The sequence below is a fragment of the Pseudophryne corroboree genome, chromosome 1 (assembly GCF_028390025.1).
Source record: "Pseudophryne corroboree isolate aPseCor3 chromosome 1, aPseCor3.hap2, whole genome shotgun sequence".
Classification (NCBI taxonomy): Eukaryota; Metazoa; Chordata; class Amphibia; order Anura; family Myobatrachidae; genus Pseudophryne; species Pseudophryne corroboree.
The window spans coordinates 895,875,824-895,898,553 of NC_086444.1; the positions used below are offsets into that span (position 1 = coordinate 895,875,824).

Genomic DNA, 22,730 nt, shown 5'->3' on the forward strand with positions numbered 1-22,730 from the left:
AATTGAGCACGATATAGTAGGTGGAATGCACCTGTCTCAAGTGCAGTGGAGAATGATTTCAACGTTGTGCAAGGTTCTGATGCCCTTTGAACTTGCCACACGTGAAGTCAGTTCAGACACTGCCAGCCTGAGTCAGGTCATTCCCCTCATCAGGCTTTTGCAGAAGAAGCTGGAGGCATTGAAGAAGGAGCTAAAAGGGAGCGATTCCGCTAGGCATGTGGGACTTGTGGATGCAGCCCTTAATTCGCTTAACAAGGATTCACGGGTGGTCAATCTGTTGAAATCAGAGCACTACATTTTGGCCACCGTGCTCGATCCTAGATTTAAAGCCTACCTTGGATCTCTCTTTCCGGCAGACACAGGTCTGCTGGGGTTGAAAGACCTGCTGGTGACAAAATTGTCAAGTCAAGCGGAACGCGACCTGTCAACATCTCCTCCTTCACATTCTCCCGCAACTGGGGGTGCGAGGAAAAGGCTCAGAATTCCGAGCCCACCCGCTGGCGGTGATGCAGGGCAGTCTGGAGCGACTGCTGATGCTGACATCTGGTCCGGACTGAAGGACCTGACAACGATTACGGACATGTCGTCTACTGTCACTGCATATGATTCTCTCAACATTGATAGAATGGTGGAGGATTATATGAGTGACCGCATCCAAGTAGGCACGTCACACAGTCCGTACTTATACTGGCAGGAAAAAGAGGCAATTTGGAGGCCCTTGCACAAACTGGCTTTATTCTACCTAAGTTGCCCTCCCACAAGTGTGTACTCCGAAAGAGTGTTTAGTGCCGCCGCTCACCTTGTCAGCAATCGGCGTACGAGGTTACATCCAGAAAATGTGGAGAAGATGATGTTCATTAAAATGAATTATAATCAATTCCTCCGCGGAGACATTGACCAGCAGCAATTGCCTCCACAAAGTACACAGGGAGCTGAGATGGTGGATTCCAGTGGGGACGAATTGATAATCTGTGAGGAGGGGGATGTACACGGTGATATATCGGAGGGTGAAGATGAGGTGGACATCTTGCCTCTGTAGAGCCAGTTTGTGCAAGGAGAGATTAATCGCTTCTTTTTTGGGGGGGGTCCAAACCAACCCGTCATATCAGTCACAGTCGTGTGGCAGACCCTGTCACTGAAATGATGGGTTGGTTAAAGTGTGCATGTCCTGTTTTGTTTATACAACATAAGGGTGGGTGGGAGGGCCCAAGGACAATTCCATCTTGCACCTCTTTTTTCTTTTCTTTTTCTTTGCATCATGTGCTGATTGGGGAGGGTTTTTTGGAAGGGACATCCTGCGTGACACTGCAGTGCCACTCCTAGATGGGCCCGGTGTTTGTGTCGGCCACTAGGGTCGCTAATCTTACTCACACAGTCAGCTACCTCATTGCGCCTCTTTTTTTCTTTGCGTCATGTGCTGTTTGGGGAGGGTTTTTTGGAAGGGACATCCTGCGTGACACTGCAGTGCCACTCCTAGATGGGCCCGGTGTTTGTGTCGGCCACTAGGGTCGCTAATCTTACTCACACAGTCAGCTACCTCATTGCGCCTCTTTTTTTCTTTGCGTCATGTGCTGTTTGGGGAGGGTTTTTTGGAAGGGACATCCTGCGTGACACTGCAGTGCCACTCCTAGATGGGCCCGGTGTTTGTGTCGGCCACTAGGGTCGCTAATCTTACTCACACAGCTACCTCATTGCGCCTCTTTTTTTCTTTGCGTCATGTGCTGTTTGGGGAGGGTTTTTTGGAAGGGACATCCTGCGTGACACTGCAGTGCCACTCCTAGATGGGCCCGGTGTTTGTGTCGGCCACTAGGGTCGCTAATCTTACTCACACAGTCAGCTACCTCATTGCGCCTCTTTTTTTCTTTGCGTCATGTGCTGTTTGGGGAGGGTTTTTTGGAAGGGCCATCCTGCGTGACACTGCAGTGCCACTCCTAGATGGGCCCGGTGTTTGTGTCGGCCACTAGGGTCGCTAATCTTACTCACACAGCTACCTCATTGCGCCTCTTTTTTTCTTTGCGTCATGTGCTGTTTGGGGAGGGTTTTTTGGAAGGGCCATCCTGCGTGACACTGCAGTGCCACTCCTAGATGGGCCCGGTGTTTGTGTCGGCCACTAGGGTCGCTAATCTTACTCACACAGCTACCTCATTGCGCCTCTTTTTTTCTTTGCGTCATGTGCTGTTTGGGGAGGGTTTTTTGGAAGGGACATCCTGCGTAACACTGCAGTGCCACTCCTAGATGGGCCCGGTGTTTGTGTCGGCCACTAGGGTCGCTTATCTTACTCACACAGCGACCTCGGTGCAAATTTTAGGACTAAAAATAATATTGTGAGGTGTGAGGTATTCAGAATAGACTGAAAATGAGTGTAAATTATGGTTTTTGAGGTTAATAATACTTTGGGATCAAAATGACCTCCAAATTCTATGATTTAAGCTGTTTTTTAGTGTTTTTGGAAAAAAACACCCGAATCCAAAACACACCCGAATCCGACAAAAAAAATTCGGTGAGGTTTTGCCAAAACGCGTTCGAACCCAAAACACGGCCGCGGAACCGAACCCAAAACCAAAACACAAAACCCGAAAAATTTCAGGCGCTCATCTCTAATACTGACATTGGTAATTCAGAGTTGATTGCAGCAGCAAATTTGTTAGCAGTTGGGCAAAACCATGTGCACTGCAGAGGGGGGGGGGGGGCAGATAGAGTTAGATTTGGGTGGGTTATTTTGTTTCTGTGCAGGGTAAATGCTGGCTGCTTTATTTTTACACTGCAATTTAGATTTCAGATTGAATACACCCGACCCAAATCTAACTCTCTCTGCCCCCCCTGCTGTGATCAACTCTGAATTAGGCCCACTGTGACATGTCATCATTGTAAATGTCAACCTAATGACTACATCCCTCTATGATGACTGGGTGTGGTCTAGATATTAGTAAGATATCTGGACTGACTTCATTTCTTGCTAAGCTCTCTGAAGGCATCTAATAATTATATTACTGTACAGGGGAAGAGATGTGGTGCAGCAATAAATAAAACTTGAGGACTGACATGGCTTAGGTATAAAACAAGGTGCATCTACCAGTGTCCTTTCATTTAAAGAGGAATCTTTTATCCCCACATTTTTTGCCAAATCAAAATTGACCCTTTAAAACAGAAAAACAACTAAAAGTTATTTTTTGTGTAAGTTTCATCACCAGGCAATTATAGTGATGCCAAGAAGTGGCAATCCTTCACTGTAATAGAAAATGTTGACACATCAGTATCTATGGAAACTGCACAGAATCATTCTTATCTGTGATTATCTGAATAAGCCTATGTTCCTTAGGCATACAGTGTTAGCTATTGAGAAATGCTGCAAAAATACTGCAAGTAAAAATGTATTTGTTTTTTTAACCAAGCTATATTTAGTATCTGTAATACAGAATGCAAACCGTTTTGGCTGGGTATACAGTATGTATTCGCTCTATGGGACTGTCTGTTTAACAGAAGCGTAAGCCACTTCAGTGTTAATTAAGCCTATATTTACCATGTTTCCATTGTGTGACAATTATTTAAAATCAATTAATGTTATATGTTTGTTATATATGACATGGTAGAAGCTTATGTTGCTCTAGTTTAACACTTTGAAACACAATTTTGCAAAACTGTATGCCTATTTTTTTTAAATGCATTTATTAAGCAATTATTGTTATTATGCTATTCTTCATAATTATTTGCATTAAAAAAAATCTACTTGTACTTACCTACAACTTACTGAGGGTAATTTAACCTTAAAATTTAAATCGTCTCCTTAAACCTTCCAAAAATTATGTATTGTCCCATCACTTTTGTAAAAGGGATTAATCATAATTAACTTTCCAAGATCCCATGTCCATTATATCAAAAGTATATAGAGTTTGGCGGTTGGATTTTTTATGGGGAGATTTCAGACCCAAAAAAATATGGTTCCCATGGTTTCTTAATCACTTTCAATGGAATAACTTTAAGAAGTTTCCCAAAACTTATATAGTTAAAAAATTGATCTATGCATAAAACTTTAGCAGTATGATGCCATTCGATGTAGGCTGTTCCCTTTTAAGGTACACACTAAATGATTCACATTAAAACTTTTTTGGGGTTTTAATTTTTGTTTTTAAATACTAAGGACCAGATTTATCAAGCCTTGGAGAGTGATAAATAGTGCGGTGATAAAGTACCAACCAACCAGGTCCTAACTACCATTTTCCAAACACAGCCTGTACCTTGGCAGTTAGGAGCTGATTGGCTGATAATTTATCCCTGTGCAATTTATAAATCTGGGCCAATATAATCTTTTTAACACCTTAGCTGCTAAGTAACTAACTAACTAACCTTAATTAGTGGAAGCCAGAATGAAGGAGACCATCCCCATCCCTGGACTCCAAAAATATTCTGTAGTGTAAAGTTATTGTCTGATGACTACACTGATCACAAGAAATACAATTTTAATAATTAACCTATTTTTAAAGAAGGGACTCCCCTCTTTCAAATCAGGGAGCCCTCAAATTTCTAGATATGATTATGGGGTCTCTAGGGGGATAAAGGGAATTAAGTTCCATCCTCTTCAGCAGTGAAAGGGTTAAATTATTATAAAGCACTTTAACTTTTTTACTTCTAACTTCAAACAGAAAGAGATTCAAAGTTTAACATGTTAAACATATCAATTTAACCACATGAGATTCTACCACGCCAAGCTGGGCTTTCCTTAACATGGTCGCATCTGATGAAACCATGTGATAGGAGCCTGCCGGTGGCTGCTGGAAGTTAAGGTGGGTACACAATTGCCGATAAAGTAAATGATGTTGCTCATTTTGTGCTTCCTGAGTGACATCATTTAACAAATCGACTAGTGTGTACACTGCCCAGTGATGAGCGATACGCAGCCCCTGCAGATTGTAAACAACCCTCACTGTTGGCCTTGTATCCAGCTCAATTTGGACTGTCATCCAAAAACTGCATGCACGGCCTGTCCGCGGCATGACTTCACTGAGCAATATCAATTGCATATCGCTCACTGTTTAAGCACTACCGACAACCACCCCGGCAGTGAAGGGAACACACTAGGCGATGTCACTCATAGAGCTCATCGCCTAGTGTCTACCCACCCTTAATCTTCCAGCATCTGCTGAGCTGGCCCCTCAGTTGCCACAGCATCCTTCCCCTATAGAAGGGAGGGGGGCTGGGGGCATGATTCTAAAAGGATTGCCCATCTGTGTATGCAGCTTCCCTTCTCTCCTCTGGCTCCAGGCACTGCTGGAGGTGGCTGCAACCAGGGATCCTAATAAGATTGCCCACCAACCTGGGCTGGATACACTGTCCTCTCTCGACCTCCTAGCTAGCAGTGAGTCATGGGCGATCTTTAGGATCCCCCACGCCCTGCTGCTGGCTGTTCTGTGGGATTGAATTCTTGCAAGAAGTGTAATTAAATTATGTTTATATAGATTTAGAAAGTTTATTGGTGTCTATCTATCTACAGTATCTTTCCTGTATAACACTTTTCCCCAAGTAACGGGAAAATTGGGTTTTCAAAGTGGCCCTGGAAATATTTTTAGAAGTGGCCTTATGTAGGCAGATCCAAAAACAGTGGGTGTGGCTAACACAGAAGTAGGCAGGATTAGCACATAATTAGTAGTCAAGGCTAAAGAAAAACATTCAATAGTATCTGGCGTTACAGCAACACAAGGGGTAGCATATGACAGTAGGCAGACCCGACACACAAAAAAGTCTACAAAGTATAGCACTATACAGTACCCCAAGTATTTGATGTAATGGTATTGTACAGTATGCTACAGTATGTGCCATTTTGTTGTTACTTTTAAAACACTCCCTGGACCTACTTCTGCCTATATGTACCTTGTTCTGCCACCAGCCCAGTTCTACTCTACCACCTCTGCCCTCATATCCTCCAGCCCAGCTCTGTCATCTCAGCCTAGGGAGGCAAATCCCGGGATCAAGATCGGCAGGATTCCAGGATTTAGGCAAAAAAATCCAGGCTTCAATCCCGGGATTAGAAACAACAATCCTGGGGATTGCGGGATTTACCTGCGTCATCCACAGGAGGCTCACACGCCGCCCGAATCCCACCTCCCAGCTCCGCCTGCCGCTGGCAGTACGTACTGTGCAGCATGATATAATGTCAGAGGTCATGCTGCGCAGTCTGATGCTAGCTGTCCATGCTGCCCCGGACAGCACCTCTCTGCCCGCACCTCACAGCCCGTGAGCCCTCCCACCCATGATGGTGAGTCTAACGCCAGCCACCCACGCTGCCCGGACCATACCTCGCAGCCCACGAGCCCGGCTCCCACCTACAATGGTGAGCATTTGTGTATTCTGGGCTTGGCTGGGGTGGGTGGGCCTTCAACCCAATTTTGGGTATCCCGGGAATCCCGGGATTTACCTTTTTTCAACCCTGATACCCAGGATTGAAAAAAAGGCCCGGGATTGGCCTCCCTACCTCAGCCCTTGTACCCTGCTCTGCCTCCAGACCTGCTGTGCTCTGCTGCCTATTACCCTTATACCCTGCTCTGCCTCCAGCCCAGCTCTGCCACCTCAGCCCTTACACCCTGCCCCAGCTCAGCATTGCCACCTCAGCCCTTATATACCCAGGTCTACCTACAGCCCAGCACTGTCACCTCAGCCCTTATTCCCTGTTCTGCTTCCAGTCAAGCTCTGCCACCTAAGCACTTATACCATACTTATTTGAGCAGTCCCAAAGTCGTCTGGTCTGCCAGGAAAACCTCATGTAAGGTCAATGGGCAATCTGACCCTGAATGATATTCTTCAAATGTAATAGCAGTGTCATTTCATATAGGCCAGGAACTAGGTACTAAGCCTTGAAAAGTAATTAATACCCCTTTCACACTGCCAATGCTGGCTCCCACCCGGGAATTAAAAACGGGTCCTTCCCGGGTGGGATCCAGCATTGGAGCCTAAGCGCTGGCTTCCTGACCCGGCAATTTTCTGGGCCGGTTGCCATAGTGGTGGTGGTGGGGGGTGGGGGTGGAGCCGGCAGCAGGAGCGGAGGCTGCACTGGGAGATTGGCTCATACGTTATTTCTCTCCACTTTATCACTCTCCAATGCTTAGTACATCTCCCCCATAGTACCAGTGGAATGTATTATATTGGCAGCATCAGACATCACCTAGAGAGTGCTTGACTTACTATTGCTGGCAGCTCTCTGATCCCTGTTGTCTCCCAGTGGTGCAGTTCTGTCTGGGAGGAGCTCGGGGATGATGACTGGAGGACCTTTGTCTCGTCTACTCTCCCAAATTTAGAAGCTCAGAGCTCCTCCGGGCTGCATGCCTCTGACAGAGGCTGGCAGCAGCACAATGGTGAGTGACGCGCCGCTGGAGGCAAAGCTACATGTGCTGCTGGGTGTGGAGCTAGACACTGCTAGGGGCGGAGTCACACACTGCATTGGGCCCTCACAGTCGACAGGCCTCCTGGGAAACTTCCTGGTGATTTTAGCCACTAATCTGCCACTGCTCCAAGTAAATAGGAGTTATTTAACCATTGTTCATTATAATTTTATTAACACATTTGCATATTAATAAAATTATACTGAGTTGGTTTTAATAGATCTTATGTACATAATTTCATAATAATAAAATTTAAATTTTGGGGACAATTTTAGAAAAAATATTAGCAACTTAAGTGATTAAAGTTTAAACATGTTTGAAACTGCTTGAATAGAGTTAAACTAGTTTGACTTTATTGAATGAGGTTCAATTTTATTAATACATTTTTAAAAAAATGAGAACGTCAGGAGATTTTCTGAAGTTAAACACCACTTCATTAAAAAAGCCATAGTAGTTTATTCAAGCATCTCTATTCAGGAGAGAAATGTAATGTTCAGAGTGATCCTGGACTATGGCTGTAGATGAAAGCTCTCTGCTTTTTACTGCAGAGGAAGGATTTAAAAAATATATATGAATGATGCAATAGTAATATACAGTTATACTATGATAACTTAAAATCTACATAGTATATGACAAATAAAATACAAATAAAAACATTACTAAGCCTATCAATGGATCAGAATCAGCAGAGTGGGTTAGACTATCTAAACTATCATACTGTGAGCAAAGTTCTACACTTCTGAAGTTCTACAGTTTACACAATCTGTTGTAAAGGGTATACTGTTACTTTCATCTTTCTCTTCATAGATCACAGCTTTTATCAAACTGTGACTATTATGCAAGTGCTTTTTGTAAAGCGTCCCTACTGTCATTATATTTTCCTCCCTGTGCATTAACATTTGCTGACTATGAGAAAAGATGCCATCACTTCACATCAGCTTTCAAACTTCTCATTACCTCTTTCCAAATTAATCTACAGTAATTCTTAGATATAAAATACAATATAATAGAGCAGTATATATCTTATTATGGTACAGTTCCATTGTTTGCACAATTTTTGCATACCATAATGTGTATAAATAAGCTTGTATTATGCATATTCTCGGGATAGGTCATTTACTGATATTTATCAAATGAGAAGCATTCTAAAAGGTCAGTTTCACAGCTTTTTACATAATGAGTTTCTATGGAAACTTATGATATTTCATTTTCTTCTTTTTTTCAATTTAATTCAGACATCTGGAATTATATTTTACCAACTGTTGTCATAATATTGATCTATGTACAGTATGTATATATCTATCTATCTGTGACCAATAACTGAGTAATTAATGTAATAGAAGTGTAGGGTTTATTTAAAGCCATGGATACAATACAGAATACTGCTGTCACTGGTTTATTTTTATATATGTTTGTTTTTTTATCTCTGATATCCCAAAATGCTCCAATAGGTAGATTCAGTGTAACCCTTTGCTAACTGAGCTGTACATATCATTTACTTGAACACTGGGTTTTGAGTAAAATACAAATGGGCACTCACGGCATGTCCGTACACATATTCATCTCATATACACTTGCATCTCTTTACGTTTTGAAAGGCCGACATGGGTACGCACAGGTCGAATATTGTACATGTGTGTTTCTGCCTATGAGAGTGGAGTCAATCTGGATGCAGACACATATATACTTCAGATGGGAGGGATATCTCCTGCTAATACTTCAGGGCTAGATCAAAGATCTGTGCTGCTGCTGATCATCATAATCAGCACTGATCTTTATAAAGTAAAACAAGAAATGAGTAACAATAAATAAATAATAAATATAAAAAAGAACAGTATGGTTTAACCTAGCTCAAAAGTGAACTTAGCACAGACATTTGTAGCTTTGGCTTGTTAACTTTAATGCAGGAAAAAAAGGACATGATGTCCCCATCGCATAAGACACAATCAGTAGCAGGACATGATTGGCTGGCAGGGGCGGATTGGGATGGAAAACCAGCCTGGGAAATTTATGGAAGCAGTCCTAATGGGGGCGGGGTCAATGGGGGGGGGGTCTGTCGAGGTGGTGAGTTTCCTCCTCATAGGGACTGTCTGAGTTGGACGCAGTTATGGCCCACCTTGCATCCTTTGCTGAATTTCCGTATGTGACTTTTTGCAAATGACTTTACAATACAGTTACCTAGTGTACATCCATGCATCCAAATATGCAAGGACTGAGACGCCCACTGTCAGTGTCTACAGATTCTGCAATCATGCTTTGTGAGTCTTTAGACGCCACCATTAGTCGCACTATTGAAACTTTCACCAGCGCTATGCAAGGTGCAGATTATTAGTTTGAGTATGGTCTCCAATTCAACGTCTCTATATGCAACCACTTTCAGCAACATACCCATATCACTCCAATAAAAAGTCCATACTACGTTTCATCTACATGTGATTAGCCAACGCCCTGTAACTATACAGGAATTCCCGACACATTTCTAATACACTTCTTGGTGCATGTGTCTGTCTCTGTACTGCTATACTGTATGAACACTATCGCGATGCATTCATGCGCGGTTCAACTCAGACACAAGTGCAGATGAAAATAAATAAATGTAAAATATAGCTTTTGATATTACAATTTGTTTCACATTTCCACTGCTGTTTGAAAGGCCAAGTCACACCAAGAGGTTTTATAATGCTTGGCTTTAGCATATATATATATATATATATATATATATATATATATATATATTAAAATGTATTAACATTTATGTGGCACTAGAATATTCCATTGCACTTTCTTTCAAAGTTGGGCAGGGGCAGATTGGGAACTGAAAGTGGCACTGGAAAAATTTATAGACGTTGCATTACTTGGGCAGCACCACCCCAGTTACCATGTAACCATAGCAGCAGCACCACCCCTCACATGTCAACAAACAAAACATTCCCCACATGCACATCGGCCCACTGGGTATCTTCCTTGTCAGTCCTATGGCCAATCTACCCCTGTTGGCTGGTATCACTATAACATAGAAACCCACAGCATAGGGTCCTCCTGTCATAGTGGGACATGACCCTAGCCTTTTCAGAATGGGGCTGAATGTTATAAGGAAACAGGAATGCAGAAACAATGCATACCACCCTTTAAAGAAAAACAGCCCTAAGCTGATAGCTAGATATAGATCCATATGGGATATCAGTGGCCTTCATTGTATTCATGAGGTTTACTTGCTCACGTTGCGAATTTTGAATGTTACTTGTGTTGTCAGTGTCTTCAATTTATTTATTATTTTATTTACAGTTTCTTATATAGCGCAGCTACTATTAACTAACTACTCTTGGCTGGCAGGAATATAATTAATTATGTTTTGGAAATGTTGAGTTTGAGGTGGTGAGATGACAGCCAGGATGAAATGGCAGACAGGCATTCAGTGACATGGACCACTATAGATGGTGATAAATCAGGGGAGGATAGGTAGATTTGAGTATCATCAGCGTACAAATGATACTGAAATCCGAAGGAGCTGATTAGTTTACCAAGAGATGAGATATAAATTGAGAAAAGCAGAGTACCTAAGTCTGAGCCTTGCAGTACTCCAACTGATAGAGGTAGGAAAGAGGAGGTGGAATCAGAGAAGTAAACACTGAAAGAGCAATTAGATAGGTAGGATGAGAACCAAGAAGGGGCTGTGTCCAGAAGTCCTAAGGATTGTAGTGTTTGTATGAGAAGAGAGTGGTCAAGTGTCAAAAGCAGCAGAGAGATCTAGAAGAATAAGAAGTGAGTAATGACCTTTCGATCTAGCAGTGACCAGATCATTTACCACTTTGGTCAGTGCTGTCTCTGTGGAGTGTTGGGCATGAAAGCCTGACTGATGTGGGTCCAGTAAGTTGTAACGTAGTAACATAGTTATTGTAACACAGTAATTGAGGTTGAATAGAGGCAAAATGCCCATTGTGTTCAAACTGTATTCTGTATTAAGTTGAGTTGATTATAATGTCCTGCTGAAGTAATGTTTTATGACTAGTTAACAACTATAAACCATGTTTCACCCGGATTATCAACATCGATATTTTAAATGTTATAACCTTGGATATCATTTTCAATCAGAAATTTATCCAATCCAATTTTAAATACAATTACAGAGTCCGCCATTACCACCTTCCCTGGCAGGGAATTCCAAATCCTTATTGCTCTAACAGTGAAGAACGCTTTCCTCCGTTGCGTACGGAATTTTCTCTCCTCCAGCCTCAGCGAGTGCCCACGTGTCCTAGAGTTCTTTTAATAAATAATTTCTCTGATTACTCTTTGTAATGTCCCTTTATATATTTGAAGATATTAATAATGTCTCCTCTTAGACGCCTCTTTTCCAGTGTGTATATATTCATCTTAGTAAGACTTTCCTTGTAATCCAATCCCTCTAGCCCTTTAATCTAATTTGTAGCTCGCCTTTGAACCCTATCGAGTTCACTAATATCTTTTTTATACAGTGTTGCCCAAAACTGAACACAATATTCCAGGTGCGGACGTACCAATGATTTGTACAGTGGCAGGATTACATCCTGGTCCCTTGTCTCAATTCCCTATTTTATGCACGCTAGCACCTTACTTGCCTTCTTTACTGCACTTTGACATTGTATATGGTTTATTAAGCCTATTATCAATGAGTACCCCAAAATCTTTTTCCAATACTGTTACCCCTAGACTTTCCGAATTTAATATGTAGGATGCAAGTTTGTTTTTAGTCCCAAAATTCATAACCTTGCATTTTTCTATATTGAACCTCATTCTCCATTTAGACACCCAGATTTCAAGTTTAGATAGATAATTCTTCAGAGACTCCACATCTATTTCCGAATTAATTACCCTACACAGTTTAGTATCATCTGCAAAGATTGACTCTGTGTTTTCCAGGCCTATTTCTAGGTCATTGATAAATATGTTGAACAGTAGTGGCCCGAGTACGGACCCCTGTGGTATTCCGCTGACTACTGGTGTCCAGCTGGAGAACTTCCCATTGACCACTACTCGCTTTTCCCTGTTATCCAGCCAGTTACTTATCCATGTACAAAGAGTTTTTCCTAGGCCAAACTCCTTTAATTTGATGATCAGTCTCCTGTGAGGCACTGCATTGAAGGTTTTTGCAAAATCTAATTAGACCACATCCACTGCTTTTCCCTGGTCAAGATTATCGCTCACTTCCTTGTATAAGCTAATTAAGTTAGTTTGACATGAACTGTCCCTCACAAACCCATGCTGGTTCTTGCTAATAATCTTAGCAGTCTGTAGATACTCCTGTATGCTATCCCTTAGAATTCCTTCCAATATTTTCCCCACTATAGACGTGAAACTAACTGGTCTGTAGTTACCCAGATGATTTTTGGATCCCTTTTTAAATAATGGCACTATCTCAGCTATACGACAGTCCTTCGGCACCATGCCTGATCTAATTGAACCAATGAAATCAAGTATAGGGGTCTTACTAGTTGTGACCTAAACTCCATAAGAACCCTTGGGTGAAGTCTATTAAGATCAGGTGATTTATTCATCTTAATTTTGCTTGGTCTCTCCTGGACTACTTCTTCACTTAAACAAGATCTAACCACGAATCATTACTGCCACTATCATTATGCACTACTGCCACCATGGTGAAATCAATTCACATTAAGTATTTTGAGAACAGCTAGATTAAGAAAGAAGGGCAAAGGGAAGAAAAAGAAAAAAAGGATGGAGTAGAAGCAGTAGCTGACGCCCATGGGCCTGAGGATGGAGCTAAGAATAAGAGGGGGGGTGGTGATCTACGTTCTGCAACGAGCCAAGGGGCCCAGACCTGCTCAAAAATGTGACCTCGATCATGGATGTAATATGTAATCCTCTCCATTGATGCAATATGCTAGATTTTGGCTTTAAGGGAAGGGAGAGAGGGGGGAGAAGGATTTTTCCAATTAAGAGCAATCAGTGATTTTGCCACAGTTAGAATGTGTGTAGTCAATTTTTTGGAGAATTTATCAGGGATCGGGGGAGCAAAAAGATCCAGGGGTCTTTCAACACGGGAGATTCCAGAAGGGAGTTCAGGAGGGAATGAACTAGGTTCCAGAAGGGAACAATGATTGGGCAGGTCCACCATATATGAAGCATCCACAGTTCCTCCAGCAGTTAGGGGAGGGAGATGGGAAGAGTTTACGGAGTCTATCAGGGGTATAGTGCTAGCGATAGTAAATCTTGTAAGCAGTCTCTTTGAAAGCAGTAGCAATAGAGCTTTTAGCTATCTCCAGTCTCATGTCTTCCCAGTCTTCACTCTCCAGGGGGGACCCAAGGTCACGCTCCCAAGCGAGTTCGTGGGACCAGGAAGAGGGAAGGGAAGAATCTAGTAGGAGCGAGTAAACTTGGGATATTAAGCCTTTGGAGAGGTGGGAGTTTTTACATAGACTTTCAAAGGGGGTAAGGTCATGGAGCAAAGCAGAGGAGGGCAACGAACCTAAAAAGTGGCAAATTTGTAGGAATTGAAAGGGATTAAGCATGTGCGAAGGGGTCTTCTGTTGGAGATCAGATAGGGACAACCATTGGCCTCGATCGGCAAAATCAATCGGGAATTTAAAGCCCAACTGTGTCCATGCACAGAACCTCGTAATCGAGAATCCAGGAGGAAACAGAGGGTACTGCCAGATAGGGGTCAAGGGTGAGGGAGTAGTGGTAAGGCCCATCTTCAGAGAGTGAAAGTCCCAAATTTTAAGAATAAATTTAATGGTGGGGAGTAGAATGGACTTTGGGGGCCGGAAGGTAGAGGACAAACCCCACAGGGGGGTCAGGTCGGGAAAGTTGACATAGGCTGATTCGATATCCAACCAGGAGACGGACCCAGGAGGAGCATAAGAGGTGACAATATGGGAGAAATAGGAGGCTAGGTAATAAAGTTTGATATCGGGAAGACCCCTACCGCCAGCGGAGGTCGGTCTTTTCAGAATGTTGGCAGCGATGCCGGGGGGTCTGTGATTCCAGATAAAACAAACAAGGGCTCGCTGAATATTACGAAGGAAGGAGGCAGGGACAGCCACAGGGAGGGTCTGAAAAAGATAGAGCCATTTGGGGACTATATTCATTTTAACCGCTATGATCCTACTCAGCCACGAAATGAAGAGACTGTTCCAGGACGTTAAGTCAGCATGTGTTTTGGTGAGAAGAGGTGGAAAATTTTCATGAAAGAGAGAGTCGTAGCGGGAGGTCAAATAAATACCCAAATATTTGATATTTGTAGGCTGCCATTTAAAGTTGAAGTTGGTGCGGAGGGATTCAGCTTCCCTGTGGGGGACATGAAGCGGCATAGCCTCTGATTTGGAGTAATTGATCTTGTAGGCTGATATAAGACTATAAGATTGGAGGACCGAGAATAAATTTGGGAGTGAGATAAGCGGCTGAGTCAGGGAAAGTAGAATGTCATCAGCGAAGAGGGAGATTTTGGAATCGGTACGGCCTACTTCTATACCATGTATACCCTGGTGAGCTCTAATTTGGGAGGGTAGCGGTTCAATAATGAGGGCGAATATTAATGGTGATAGGGGGCATCCCTGACGTGTACCATTAGAGATGTGTACCGGGGCAGATGGGACATTATTGATAAAGACTGTGGCGGAGGGGGTGGAGTATAGTGCCAGAACACCAGTGAGAAAGACACCAGACAAGCCATAGGCCTCCAGGGCAGCTCTCATAAAACTCCATAAGATCTGATCGAAAGCTTTTTCAGCATCTAAGGAGAGCATGATAGTAGGGGACCCCCTGGAATTCGAGATATAGATAAGATCGATAGCACGTCTGGTGTTGTCCCTCGCCTGGCGTCCCGGAATAAACCCCACTTAGTCGTAGTGGACAAGGGAAGGGAGAGATGGGTTAAGGCGGTTGGCCAGAATTTTAGCAAATATTTTTAAGTCCAGGTTTAGGAGGGAGATAGGTCGATAACTAGCACAGTTAAGGGTGTCCTTTCCTTCCTTAGGGATCACCACAATCCTAGCCTCTAACATCTCAGGAGGGAGTCACCATGGATAATCCTATTAAACAGGGACTGAAGGTGGGGGGAGAGAAGGTCGGATAATTTTTTTAGTAGAGAGCTGTAAACCCATCTGGGCTAGGGGATTTACCAATCTTTTGCATGAGTATAGTCTGGGCAATTTCTTCCACTGAGATCTCACTGTTAAGATGATCCATGGCGTCCTGAGGAAGTTTAGGCAAGTTGGAAGCAGAGAGAAAATGAGAGACCAGGTCAGAGTGGGACGGAGAGGATGAAGCAGTCGAGGGGGGTAGTAGGTTGTACAAGTCATCATAGTAGGATTGGAAGACGGCCCTAATGGCAGCAGGGTCATGAACTAACTGATTGTGGGGGTCTCTAATAGAGATAATATTAGTTTTGGCCCCCGCGGATCGGAGTCGTGCCGCCAGGATTTTGTCTGTTTTATCCCCCTTCTCATAAAAAGACTGGCATAGCCATTTAAGGCGTTTAGCCACTTGTCTGGAGATAAGGAGATCGAGTTCCACTTTGACTGTATGGAGTTGAGACAAAATAACCTGGTAAGAGGATGCCTTATGCTGGGCCTCAAGGGTATGGAGTTTAATAGAAAGTTTGGTAAACTGGGTGAGAGACTGATGTGCCCACGGAGAACTGCCTTGTGTGCCAACCAGAGAATGTTCTACTTTTTTAACCTTTTACTCTTTGTGTATTTAAAAAAACTTTTTAGGATTGGTTTTACTCTCTATAGCGATTTGCTTTTCATTTTCAATTTTAGCTGCTCTTATTGCTTTTTTGCATTTTTATTGCATTCCTTGTAATACTAGAATAACTCCTCCTTTCCATTAGTTTTAAATGCTTTGAAAGCACACTTCTTTTTATTCATATCTGCCTTGACCTTTTTGTTAAGCTACATTGGTTTGAGTTTAGTACTCCTGCGTTTACTGCCCATGGGAATAAATTTGTGAATATTGCTATCTAGCAACCCTTTTAAAGCATCTCACATTTCCAAAGTGTTCTTGTTATGAAACAAAATTTCACACTCAATGTCGTTAAGTGCACATCTCAGCATACTAAAATTAGCCTTCCTAAATGTAAATGTTTTGGTTGAACCCTTATAGCTATGTTTCCTGAAACTGACGTCGAATGTGATCATATAGTGATCACTGTTACCCAAAGTCTCCCCAACTTTACTGTTTGACATAATGTCCATATTACTAGTAATTACTAGATCCAGAGTAGTTTTACCCCTAGTTGGGTCCTCGACTAATTGAGACAAGTAGTGATCCTTTAACATATTTAAGAACCTGTTGCCCCTAGCTTAAACACATGAATCGTTACTCCAATTTATATCAGGATAATTAAAATCCCCAATCACTAAGATGTCCCCCAATCCCGCAGCCCTTTTGATTTGCTGCAAGAGTTGTTCTTCCTCATGTATACTAATATCTGGCTGTTTGTAGCATGTGCCTATGGCTAGTTTTTTTGCATCAATACCCCCACTTGAGATTTCAACCCATAGTGACTCCACATTATCGCCAGTTCCCTAATAAATAACCTCCTTTAAGTATGGTTTAAGAGATTGTTTAACATAAAGACATACACCTCCTCCTATTTTGCTTGCCCTGCCCCTCCTGAAAAGAGAATACCCCTCCAAGTTTGCAACCCAGTTGTGAGAGTCATCCCACAATGTTTCCGTAATACCTATAATTTCATGCTCAGCCTTTGATGCTAACAATTCCAATTCCCTCATTTTACCTGCTAGGCTTCTTGCATTTGCAAGCATACATTTTAGTTTAGCAGTTGCCTTGTCTGTTTGTTTTTTTTAAAGGTATCCTATCATGGTTTACTAGTGCCTCCCTAGAGTTACTCTTACTGACTGTCCTTCTCACTCCCTCTTCACCCCCACCATAGTTAATACTGCCACCTTACTCTTCTCTTTGATCAACACAATGTTTCCATCTAAACTCTCCGCCCTGACATACTGTAAGTATTTTCCCTCTTGCTCTGTAGATCATTTTCCATATGCTGTAATGATGACACATGATTGTTGTTGGTTAATGTTTTGGCAATACCTTTGTTAACACCCTTTTTAGAACCCATTTAAATACCCTTGCCCTTGCTGGCAGCTCTTTCCCTCCCCCCTTTCTCTACCCCCATTTAGTTCACTACCACCATCCTTACTATTCTCACTGCATGACCCATAGTTTCTAGCTAATCCCTCCCCACAGGCTCCTAGTTTAAAAGCTCCTCCAACCTACTAACCATCCTTCCCCCCAGCACCGCAGCCCCCTTCTCATTCAGGTAGGAGTTACAAAAGTGTGTGAGGCGAGTGTAGGCAAGTCTCTCAAGTAGCTTGGAGAGACATGGGAACTGAGAGATGGGACGGTAATTAGAGAAAGCGTTTGGGTCAAAATTGGGCAGTACAGGTGGTGTAATGGTCAACATTACTGCCTCACAGCATGGAGGCCATGGGTTCGATTCGCACCATGGCTCTATCTGTGCGGAGTTTGCATATTCTCCCCATACTTGCATGGGTTTCCTCCAGGTACTCCGGTTTCCTCACACAATCCAAAAATATACTGGTAGGTTAATTGGATCCCAACAAAATTAACCCTAGCGTGAATGTGTGTGCGTGTACATGTGGTAGGGAATATAGATTATAAATTCCATTGGGGCAGGGACTGATGTGAATGGCCAAATAATCTTTGTAAAACGATACGGAATACGTGTGCGCTATATAAATAACTGGTAATAATAGTAATAATAATAATAATTGTGTTTTTTTCAGAATGGGAGTAATCACTGCATGCCTGAACAGTGACGGGAAAGATACCAGTTGAGAGAGAGATTACAGATTATAGTTGAGGTTGGTATAAGCACAGGAGATACCGTTTTACTGACTTGTGAGGGTACAGGATCAAGAGAAGAGGTAGTGGAGTAGGAGGATGAGTAGAGTGTTGATACTTCATCTTCACTTGTGGGATCAAATGAAGAGAAAGTGCCAGAGGGTTCAGGTAGGAAATTGAACAGGTCACTGGCTGAGTTAAAGCATACCATTTCATCTCAGATTTTATAAATTTTATCCTTGAAGTAGGAAGCAAGTTCTTGTGCACTGATAGTAGCTAGTGGGTGGGGGTAAATAAGTGATTTAAACATATTAAAAAGTAGCTTGGGGTTGGTGGCATGAAAAGAGATGAGAGATTGGAAATATGTTTGTTTGGCAGTGTCCAAGGCCTGACAATAGGAGTGGTAGGTGGTCTTATATGTGAGAAAGTTACTTGGATTATGACATTTACGCCACTGATGTTACACTTTACATTACATTTTTGTTGGTGTCTTATAGATTTAGAGAGCCACTGTTGGCATCTAAGCCTACGTGGAGTGTAATGGGTAGCTGGAGTCACTTCATAAAGGGCTCTCTCTAGAGTCTGGTTCAGGTGGGATACAGCAACTGGTGAGAGCAGTTGTTGCAGAGAGGTGGAACGTTGTTGAAAATGTATATTTTTAGTATTTCTGTGGGATAGAGGAGGCTTGCTTGGTTTTAGTGTCATAGAGTTTGGAGTAATGGAAGAGATTGAGAAGGTGATCAGGTTGTGATCAGAGAGAGGAAAAGGAGTGTTAATGAATTCAGAAACTGAGCAGAGCCTGGTGAATACAAGATCAAGGCAATGGCCCTCCTGATGAGTAAAGGAGTAAGACCATTGGGTGAGGCCAAGAGAAGAGGTTAGGGAGAAGAGTTCGGAGGCATGAATAGATTGTGGGCTGTCAAGAGCGATGTCGAAATCACCCATGATGATGGTGGAGAAGGCAGAGGATAAGAAGTGTGGGAGCCAGGCAGAAAAATCTTCTAGAAATTGTTTTTTGGGTTGCCCAGGTGGGCTATAGATGGCTGCAACACACAGAGAGAAGGGGGTGAAAATCCTGATAGAGTGAACTTCAAACGATGTGAATGTGAGTGATGGAACCTGTGGTAGAACTGTGTATGTAAGAAATTGGGACAGTAATATTCCAACCCCACCTCCTTTACCATTTTATGTTTATGAGTTTGAGCTAACAATAATACTAATTTTATTTCTATGGCACTCTTATTCAATAAGAGTCAAAGCACTTTACAGTTAGCTCATCATAAATCATTTCTCCTGATGAAGTTATGATGACCACAGTATGTACAAATGGCAGCAAATACAGGATAAGAGGTTTATTTACTAAGACTTGGATTGAGATAAATCCAACGGAGACAAAGTACCAGCCAATCGGCTCCTAACTGCTATGTTACAGGCTGGGTTTGAAAAATGACAGGAGGTGATTGGCTGGTACTTTATCTTCTATAATAGGATTTAGTCCTTAAGGTGGTAAACAGTAACTCAATAACCATTGATGTAAAATCACATGTAAATATTTATTATTAAAAACATACAATACGTGAACACTGAAAGTGCAAGGTGACCATGGGTAATTCAAAAAAAGTGACTTGTGCTTTTTTTCTTTAAAACCCACAAAGATGCTCTCACCCTCTTACTGTGGTGCGGTGGGCTAGCTTATGAATAAGCTGGTGTGGTCCTAGGCTGAGCTAGCCAAGCACCACCGCAGAAGGATTATCAGCATGGATTCACTTCCAGTTCACCTGTATTTCTCCTCAGTCCAAAGCAACGCGTTTCGGTTCCACAGAACCTTTCTCAAGAATTGGATGAGGATTTCATATCCTGTAGTGTCTTTTATACCTGGTTAATGAGCTACTCAATTGATTAATCAGTTATGATGTCACTTCCTGTCTCTGAAACCGGAAGTGACGTGTATGCGTTCCAGTGCCGTTTTTTCATAAGTTCTTTCCCTTAAAACACTTTTCTCCACTCTTATGTAGTATGCCACCTCACTGTCTGACATACCCACTTCGTAGTGTTTGGAAAAATGTCCAGATAAGCCAAAGTTTCGTCGCGCCTACGCTTCCGTTTACGCTAGCCGGAAGTCACGTGGGCGCTGTCTCACATCCGCTTCCTGTCGTGGTTATGCCGCGTGTATCTCCTCCCTCCGGAAGTGAATATAATGCGGTCCATACATGCGTTCCACACGGAGCCACAGGGATCCATTACAGGGAAGCCTCTTCAGCCATCTTGTTTCAGGGATAAAGTGCTGGCGTGCATGTACTGGAAGCGGCCGGGAACACCCACTCGTTACCTTTCTTAGTGGTACTTCGTATTCCAAGCCTGTCCATCCCTTTTACCCGAATGGGGTCCCATACCAGCTTCGTTAGTTCCACATTAGGATACATATGGAGATGGTGTTGTGGAATAAAAGATAAACAAGAAAAAAAGAGAAGAATATGAATTAAAACCATGACATAGTGGACCTATAATTGAAAACTAAAAAGGACATATAATGAATCAATACCAGCAAATCATATTAAAATATCAGTGGATAATTTAAAATATCAGTGGATAATTTAAAATAATTTAAAATAACTCCTGGGACATGCACCTCGCCAACGAATATATGTTAATCTAAAAACCACTTTAGTTCGAAGTCCACATTATGCCTCCTGGGTTTCAAAGTATCTAAATTAAAAATCCACTTCATTTCACATTGTGCAAGTCGCTTTTCCAAATTTTTATTCTTCCAATTTGGTTTGATTTGCTGTAGTCCTAAAAATCGTTTAAGATGACCTTCACATTTGTTATGTGTGGTCCTGAAATGGTCAGATAGGGGATGGGTTTCCAACCTCTTGCGAATATTGTATATATGCTCCGCAGCTCGAGTTTTCAGAGGGCGCGAGGTCTTTCCTACATATATCAATCCGCATTTACATTCCAGTAAATATACAATATTTCGGGAATGACAGGTCACGAAGTCATTAATCCTATATTTAGAACCATTCACTTCTAATTCAGTGATTTTGCGCGGTATGTCCTTCTTACTAGTAGTGCGGCACATCAGACACTCTCCACATCTGTGGAAACCCTTGTTACAACTTCTGACCCCTGTATTCTCCGTAAGGCTACTCTGGACCAAATGGTCCTTCAAACATTTGGCTTTTTTGTAGATAAACAACGGTTTGGGTGGTAAATGGTCCCCAAGTACCGGGTCATCTTTCAATATACGCCAATTGTTCCTAAATATATTTTCAATCTTCTTGTGATAGCCCCCATATCTCGTGATGAAGGCCCATTGATACGGATTCTCTCCTTGATGCTCCTTTACTTTCTCTACAAGCAAATCCTTTCTGTCTATTCTCTCGACCTTCTCTTTTGCTTTTTCCAGAAGTACATCGTCATATCCTTTTTCCCGAAAACGATCTGTCATTTCATCCATCTGTATGTCCAAGATTGCCTTATTGGTGCAATTTCTTTTCAATCTTTTGTACTGGCCAACAGGAATATTCTCTAGCCACCTATGGTGGTGTTCACTGTTTATATTCAGGTAGGCATTAGAGTCCGTTGGCTTACGATGGGTTTTAGTACAGATCTCGTTGTTTTCTATGTATATACTCAAATCCAAGAAGGGTAATTCTTCTTTACTCTGAGTGTACGTAAGCACAATGTTAAACTGATTACAGTTGAGAAGGTCCTGAAATTTGCAAAGAGATACCTCACTACCTTTCCAGACCATCAAGATATCATCAATGAACCGCCACCAGCATACCAGGCCCGCCCCCAGCTCTCTCAAAGGGTCCACTGTAGATGCCTCCCAGTAGGCCATATAGAGGTTGGCATAGCTGGGGGCAAACCTGGTGCCCATGGCGGTCCCCCTGATCTGCAGATAGTAGGTGCCCTGGAAATAAAAATAATTATTTCTCAAAATGAGGTCAATCGCCTCTAAGATGAATTCCTTTGTAGTGTTGTTATAGGGGCTTTTTTCAAGGAAAAATTCCACTGCTCTCTTGCCTTTATCCCAATCAATGATCGTGTATAGTGAGCTTACGTCTGCACTCACTAGAGTGCAGTCCGTACCCCAATCAATGCGGTCTAATTTTCTAAGAACATCTCCTGTGTCCTTCAAGAACGCTAGTGTGTTAGTAACCAATGGTTGTAAAAAGGAATCCACCATAGCCGACAAGTTGGATGTAACACTGTTGGTGCCCGTGATAATGGGGCGTCCGGGGGGGTTGGATAAGTCCTTATGGACTTTTGGCAACACGTAAATAGTGGGTGTAGATGGCTCATCAATGAGAATGAAATTTTTCTCCTCCTCCGTGAGGGCCCCATGGTTTACCGCCTTTTGTATTAGATCCTCTATTTTCTTAATGATGTTAGCAAGAGGATCTGATTTTAATTTCTTATACGTGTTCTCATCGCCCAGTTGTCTCTCTATCTCCTTGATGTAATTATCATGATTCATGATAACTACCCCCCCCCCCCTTGTCTGCAGGTTTTACTACAATGGTT

The 22,730-nt window shown here is 42.5% G+C and overlaps 1 protein-coding gene across 6 annotated transcripts in view; it reads left to right on the forward strand.

Annotated features, from left to right (window-relative positions):
* LOC134916465 (bifunctional heparan sulfate N-deacetylase/N-sulfotransferase 3-like) overlaps nucleotides 1-22,730 on the forward strand; it is a 474,893-nt gene that overhangs the window by 100,133 nt on the left and 352,030 nt on the right. The window contains exon 2 of one of the 6 annotated variants that reach the window (XM_063920215.1): nucleotides 18,140-18,217. The exons of the other annotated variants lie outside the window; for them this stretch is intronic. The gene's annotated coding sequence lies outside the window, so the exon portion shown is untranslated. The remainder of the gene's footprint in view (nucleotides 1-18,139; nucleotides 18,218-22,730) is intronic. 6 annotated transcript variants of the gene reach the window in all.